General features: G+C 37.3%; 1 long non-coding RNA gene across 1 annotated transcript; it reads left to right on the top strand.

Moving 5' to 3' along the window:
- Positions 1-3216: 3216 nt before the first annotated feature.
- Positions 3217-6410, top strand: LOC116261299 (uncharacterized). The gene is made up of 3 exons (XR_004174257.2): positions 3217-3428; positions 3546-3679; positions 6019-6410. It is a non-coding gene; the product is annotated as an uncharacterized LOC116261299 (long non-coding RNA).
- Positions 6411-6897: the final 487 nt, after the last annotated feature.

Below are 6897 nucleotides of genomic sequence, written 5' to 3'. Positions count from 1 at the left end.
ATTATTCTGCAGGTCAGTTGCTGTAATCTCTACTTTAAAGCATTTTGTGTCCCATCCATTGGAATTGTGTTGCATCCTGTCTTCCATTCTTTGTGTTTGGCTCAATGTCGCAACATCGTGGAAGCCCTTTTTCAATAGTTTTGTATTCAGTTTGCAAGCGAGCTTTTATAGAAAATACAATTTAAAAGTTAATTCTTTGAAAAGATAATTAACTTTTACTAAGAAAAAGGGTTGATATATGCTGTGTTAACTGATTTATGCTTCAAACTAATGGCTTGAATGGGTCTATTTGAATAGAGAAAGTGACAAACAAGTTCAACTTACAAGCCGGACATGCCATATGATCTTTTATATCTTTTTTAAGATTTGTATATTTTTTTATTAATTTCTGCATTAACTGATAGACAACAAGTCAGCTGAATCGTTTTGCCGATTCAGTTCAGGAATGGATTTCTTAAACTCCGAGCGCCAGTCCCTCCAAAGATGGATGTTCTTGTCCTTTTGATTAAATGGGCAGAGAAATGGGAGTTAAACAGCATTATTCTCACTTCGTTTTGGCAATGTTACAAAAGTTTTGGCCATATCCATCGCTTGGATCAAACACAAGAAGTGTCTATTCCTAAAAGTGTGGTAAAAAAAGGTCATCCTCAATCACATTGAAATTCCTCTTAGCTATATAAGAGGAGCCTATTTCTATAAACATGCTAAAAAAGTTCGTTCTTAATCAAATTGAAATTCCTCTTACTTAATTCCTCTACATTCAAACATGCTGCCATTCATTAAGCCAACATTAGTCGAGCATGCAGATTGTCCATCTAGGTGCTTCGTGAATATTTTAATAACGCTTAACTTGCCAGAACAGATGAGTCAAACGCGACGCCAATTACAGTGTTCAACTACTTGGGGATGGCATGATTCCGAGGCAAAGTTTTTCTCTCTAATTTAGGAAATGGGTACTTCCCGATGCAAGAAATATGTATAGAGTTTCTCCATGAAGTCTTAAGTTAGTTTTCAGAATGTTTGGTATATCATGTACCACGTTATTTGGCAAAACCTTTTTATTCAATTTAAACAAAATAAAAGGTTTCTCTGGTAAATTAAGTCCACCGTTGGCAGATCCCTACCGGCTTACGTGAAGAAATGTATACTTTTTTATCTTTATTGAAGTTTTGATCTTCTTCAAATTAAAGGTCTCATGAAGGAGTTTGCGCATAGGGTGGGGTGGGGCTGGCATCCATTTTAAACTACCATAATGTTGTCAACTTTGGGTATTGTAAAAAAAGGGTATCAATATGCAAGTTGAAGTATGGCGGAAACATGACTCTATGACACCAAAAGTATGGGCAGAGCTAGGATATTTTTTAGGAGGAGTTAAACGGTCCAACGTACTTATCTGGGTAGAGCCAAACTAAATCAGAATCCAAAAAATACATTGCGCAACAAAAAAAATTTAACTTTTTTAATGTAAATTTTTTTTTCCCAGTTAATTTGGGTGAGGTCATGGCGTAAGCAAGCCCCCTCTCCTTCCACCCCTGACCAAAAGCAAACCTGATAATAACCTGGGGGAATAAGCTAAGAATCACCAAAAAAATCGGAACCCAATCTCTTAGTGTCTTAGCCAAGTTGTTATTGGCAAATAAGCTGTCCTTATAAATTATTTTAACGCAGACATGAATTTTACTTGATAATGATCAATTTACGAGAGCGGAAGAAATATCTCGCTGCCCTAGTAAGAGCTGAAGTCTCTCCCCTCCCTCTCGTCTCGTAGAATGAAGGTGCATCGTGCCTCAAAACAAGCCAAAGCGTAAATAAGAAATTTTGCTCTTTTGTTTAGAATTAGAGGAGTTTTGATAAAAAAAAAAATCTCCTTAAAGATTATGATGAAAAAAATATGTGCCATGCACTGAATCAAGGGAAATACATGGTACCTCAACGGATCGTTGTCGGTCAGAATATCATCACGGAGAAAGGCCGACGCTTTATAACTTTCGATTATCGTCATCTCTTACACCACCATTTGATTTTGATGTCACATCACCAAGAAACAGTGGCTTCCAAGTATTTTTATTAATATTTTTTATCATCAGCAAAAAGAAAAAGAAAAAAAAACTTCTAGTTGCTTATTTGACCATGCCTTCAATTAATTATTTGTTTTCCAGGCTGATATCCAATTGAACTCTTACTTTTCTTTTTCTACAACTGACGTTGCTTTAGAGAACTGACATGATAGTGAAGATGGGGATTTCATTATTAAAGAAAACCAGAAGTTGACGCAGGAAAAGATTTATTTGATGTTGAAAAAGATGGATAAGTCCAAGTTGGTGGCGTCCCTACCTGAACTCGTAATTGAGTTTGATTCAATAATACCACTAATTATGTAGTAGTAGGGCTTGGCATCGGGTCAGATCAGGTTCAAGCGGAACCTTCAGTTATATCAGCTCGGTTTCAGTTTTATCAGCTCGGTCTCTCGTTGCATTAAAATCACAATTGGAAAAGCCATGGGTGGCAATCCAACTAAATATCGGGCTGGCCCAAGGCTCCATAAACCTAGGAGTCAGCCTGTCACGGGTAGCTGAAGCTCTACCTGACCCTGTTGAGTTTTCTGTTTTGTACCCATCTTTATTTAATATATATATATATATATATATATATATGACATTGGGGGGCCATTTGATGTCAAAGAAATCTAGAATTGAAAAAAATATTCCTGAAAATAAGTTTTTTGAAATAAAAAAATAAGAAAAATCTTTTGGATTCTCATTTTGATGTTTGTGTGAAGACTGAAATTTATTTTTTAGTTTGATGAAAAATGAACATATTTTCAGATTTACATAACGTGAATTAATCTAAGTTATCAAGGTCAAACCTAAAAAATGAGAATTAACATAACGTGAATTAACCTAAAAAGAAGTCCTATGATTTTATCCAGCTGAAACAATTGTATTTCAGATGTTGTAGTGCCGTACACGATTTGAATTGGACCTTTCTTTTTATGTTGGTAACAATTTGGTAATCAATGATGTCCCTTCAGTTGGTTTCTTTAGCTTGAATACAAATGATCTGCGTCCCGGATAAGAGCAGAAATTTGACAAAGGAGCGGATCATTCACACATATGCAAAACTGATAATAAGAAGCTTAGTTGGCGTGGGAAATAATGAAATCTAAAAAGTACAAATCTTACAAACATTCACATCTTTCTCAAAATGGAACCCTAAGCAAGTGAGAAAGCTAAAAAATTATAGAACAAATTAAGGTGAAGCTCCAAGAAGGAATACAAAGAATCGGCATCTTTTTATAAAGAATGGAGTATCATCATCAGACAACTACAGAACCAACAAACGTGCAGAAAAAAAAAGCAGGAGGAGCCCTCGTCGGAAATTCCCTCATCGCCCATGGCTACTCCTCCGCATGACAACTTCTAACGCAGGTGAGTAACTCGTTCTGTCTCTCTCTATCACTCTCACCCACGCGCAGAGGACCTCTGCCCATCGCCCGTCGTCGTCTTTCTCTCAATCTATGTTGAACGCGTGCTTTCTACTGCAAGAAGGAGCGGTCAGAAGGGCTGTTGGTGTTCTTAAGCTTGGGGCTGGCAGACTTCGTCTTTAAGGATGAGGAGGAGAAGCAGCAGCGATGAGAACGGGAAGAGTCGGCAAAGGGAGAGAACTTTCGAACATTTTGGTGAGTTCGTCAAAATATCTCTGATGGCTTTTTTTTTTTTTTTTTTTTTTGCTTTCTAAAATATGTTTCCACCCTCCTCAGAAGTGGAACTGACTTTTGAAAATCCATTCAACGGTTTTTTTTTTCTCACGTTTGAAGAAAGGAAATGAAAAAAACAAATAAATTTTAATTTTTTTTTTCCTATTTTCAGCCCAGCAAACAGACCCTTAATGAATCGACGAATTGCCGAATTGCAACCCATTCTAACCAAATTGAAATTTAGGCACTTTCTTCCCAATGCAGCTCCTCGCCATCGCCGCCCATTTAAACTCTTCCAACAAACACCAAACTTCGAACAAAAAATGAAGGGAGAACATAGAAAACCCACAGGAGACGTTTGGCTGTGTTCTATAAAGATTAAGGCAAATTTAAAACATTATAAATTGAGACTAATTTATGGAACACTATTAGATAATGTTTCTATTGTCCAATGCCAGCCAATGAAATACATAAAAATTCTTTATTTACATCAGAATAGGCATAAGTCTAGGAACGCAATGTGGTGCATGGTGCAATTTAAGCGATGTTGTCGCCAGTTTGCAGGGGCGCAGGGCGAATGAGGGTTATATTTGCCAATGTGCATCGGCCTCTATCTGTCTGTCTGCTCGTTTTGTATATCTAAAAACTATTTTAGAACCAATTTTAAGTAATAAAAAGTAATAATAATTAAAAGTATTTTTGTCATATTGGCAATGGGAATGGGAATGTCATGTGTGAATAAGCCTGGGAATCGGCCCGGCCCGGCCCGGTTGGATATGGAGTTCGGCTCGGCTCGGCCCAAGATCGAGTTCGGCTTGGGCCAGCACAACATCCAAAAACCGGGCCTAGGTTCGGCTCGATTAAATTTAAAAAATATATTTTTAATATAAAATAATATATAAATATAAATAATTATAATATATATATATATTAAAAAACTGATTATTAGGCCCACCCAGGCTAGCCTAGGTCTCTTTTTCCTGAACCCAAGCATGTGCCAGAGTCGAGCCAGGTACCGGGCAGCAGGTCGGCCCGGTGCCCAGCCCTAGGTTTATGGGGATGGTGTCAAAGGGATGTCAGATCGGGAATTGAGGTGCTTGAGGGACTGCTCCGCTACCACAGGGATTATGGTGGTCAGATTATTATTTGCTCTATGGTGGATGCATTGGTTCAGGAAGGCGACTTTGGACTGAATTTGGTGGATTAGTGAAGGATTTTGGTACCCGATGCAAGAAATATGTGTAAAGTTTCTCCATGAAGTCTTTAACTTAGTTTTCAGAATGTTGGTATTTCATTTCACCACGTTATTTAGCAAAACTTTTTGCTCAATTTAAACAGAAGAAAAGGTTTATATGGTAAATTAAATCCAGGGTTGGCAGATCCCTACCGGCTTAGGTGAAGAAATGTACTTTTTTATCTTTATTGAAGTTTTGATCTTCTTTAAAGGTCATATGGAGTTTAGGCATCCGATGGGGTGATACTCGCATCCATTTCAAACTCTCATAGTACTGTCAACTTTGGTACTTTACCCTGACATAATAATGTTAACTTCGGTACTGCAAAAGATTGACACAAATATGAAAGTTGAAGTATGGCAGAGAATTACTCCAAAACACTAAAAACAGGCCTCATATCTTGCGAGAATAGACCAAAGGGTAAAAACTTCTCCTCTCAGCCAGGCAGTAAGAATGAATTTTTTTTTTTTTCTTGCTCACCAAAAAATCAGGATCCAATCTCAGTGTCATAACCAAGTTGTAATTGGAAAATAAGCTGTCCTTATAAATTATTTTAACGCAGACATGAATTTTACTTGTTAGCGATCAATTCAATTCAGGTGTGCTGAAGAAATATGTTACTACCCAAGTAAGAGATATCTCCCCTCCCTCTCGTAGGATCAAGGTGCATCGTGCCTCTAAGCAAGCCAAAAGCTTAAATAAGAAATTTTGGTCTTTTGATTACAATTAGAGGAGTTTTAAACAAAAAATTCTCCACGAAAAAAATACGTGCCATTTACTGAATCAAGGGAAATGCACCAGCGTGCACACACACACACATATATATATATATATATATATGCACACAATATTTTGAAAACAGAAAAGGGCCGGCGCTTCGTCATCTCTTACACCACCATTTGATTTTGTTGTCACAGCATCAAGAAACAGTGGCTTCCAAGTATTTTTATTAATATTTTTTTATCATCAGCCAATAGAAAAAAAAAAAAAAAACTTCTAGTTGTTTATATGACCACGGCTTCAATTTATTATTTATTTTCCACGCTAATATCCAATGGGACTATTCCTTTTGTTTTTCTACATCAGACGTTGCTTTAGGGAACTGACATGAGTGTGAAGATGGGGATTTCATTATTAAAGAAAATCAGAAGTTGACGCAGGAAAAGATTTATTTGATGTTGAAAAAGATGCATAAGTACAAGTTGGTGGCATCCCTACCTGAACTCGTAATTGAGTTTGACATGGGGCATTTGGCTGGACCATCAGTTTTATTTTATGATTTAGGTCTCTCATTCAGACTTGGAAAATTCATCCGTGGCATATGTATGCTAGGTCCTTGGACCAGGCATCGGGCCGGACTGGGCTGGCCCGAGGTTCCCGCCCCGCCTACCTCCAGATCTGGTTAGTTCTGACGGTCAACTTCAAGTACCTTATTTAAAACTTTTAATGTTAACCGTTTCTACTACAGTAAAAGGAAGTGTTTGGCCACGGTCCAAGAGATTCTAAAGGAAGTTATTGGCAATGGCAATGCAGCATATATATATATATATATATAAACACTGGGTTCCCTTGCATCGCTCAACGAATCGGCGAATTGCGACCTATTCGATTCAAATTGAAATTTAGGCACTTTGTTTCCAATGCACCTCTACTGCAGCAGTAACACCTGACCATGGCTGCCCATTTATGCTCTTAACATTATAGATTGAGACATATTTATAGAATACTATTAGCGTTCCTATTTCCAAATGCCCACCAATGAAATACATAAAAAATCTTCATCTACATTGGCATAAATCTAGCAACGCTAGATGGTGCAATTTAAGTGAAATTGTCGCCAGTTTGCAGGGGCGCAGGGTGAATCAGGTTTGTATCTGCGAATCTGCATCGACCTCTATATGCTCGTTTAGTATTTTTAAAAGTTATGTTAGAACCAATTTGAAGTAATAAAATAATAATAAAAAC

The sequence above is a fragment of the Nymphaea colorata genome, chromosome 9 (assembly GCF_008831285.2).
Source record: "Nymphaea colorata isolate Beijing-Zhang1983 chromosome 9, ASM883128v2, whole genome shotgun sequence".
Lineage (NCBI taxonomy): Eukaryota > Viridiplantae > Streptophyta > Magnoliopsida > Nymphaeales > Nymphaeaceae > Nymphaea > Nymphaea colorata.
The sequence above is the reverse complement of the archived record's forward strand: the minus strand, read 5'-3'. Positions and strand labels throughout refer to the sequence as shown.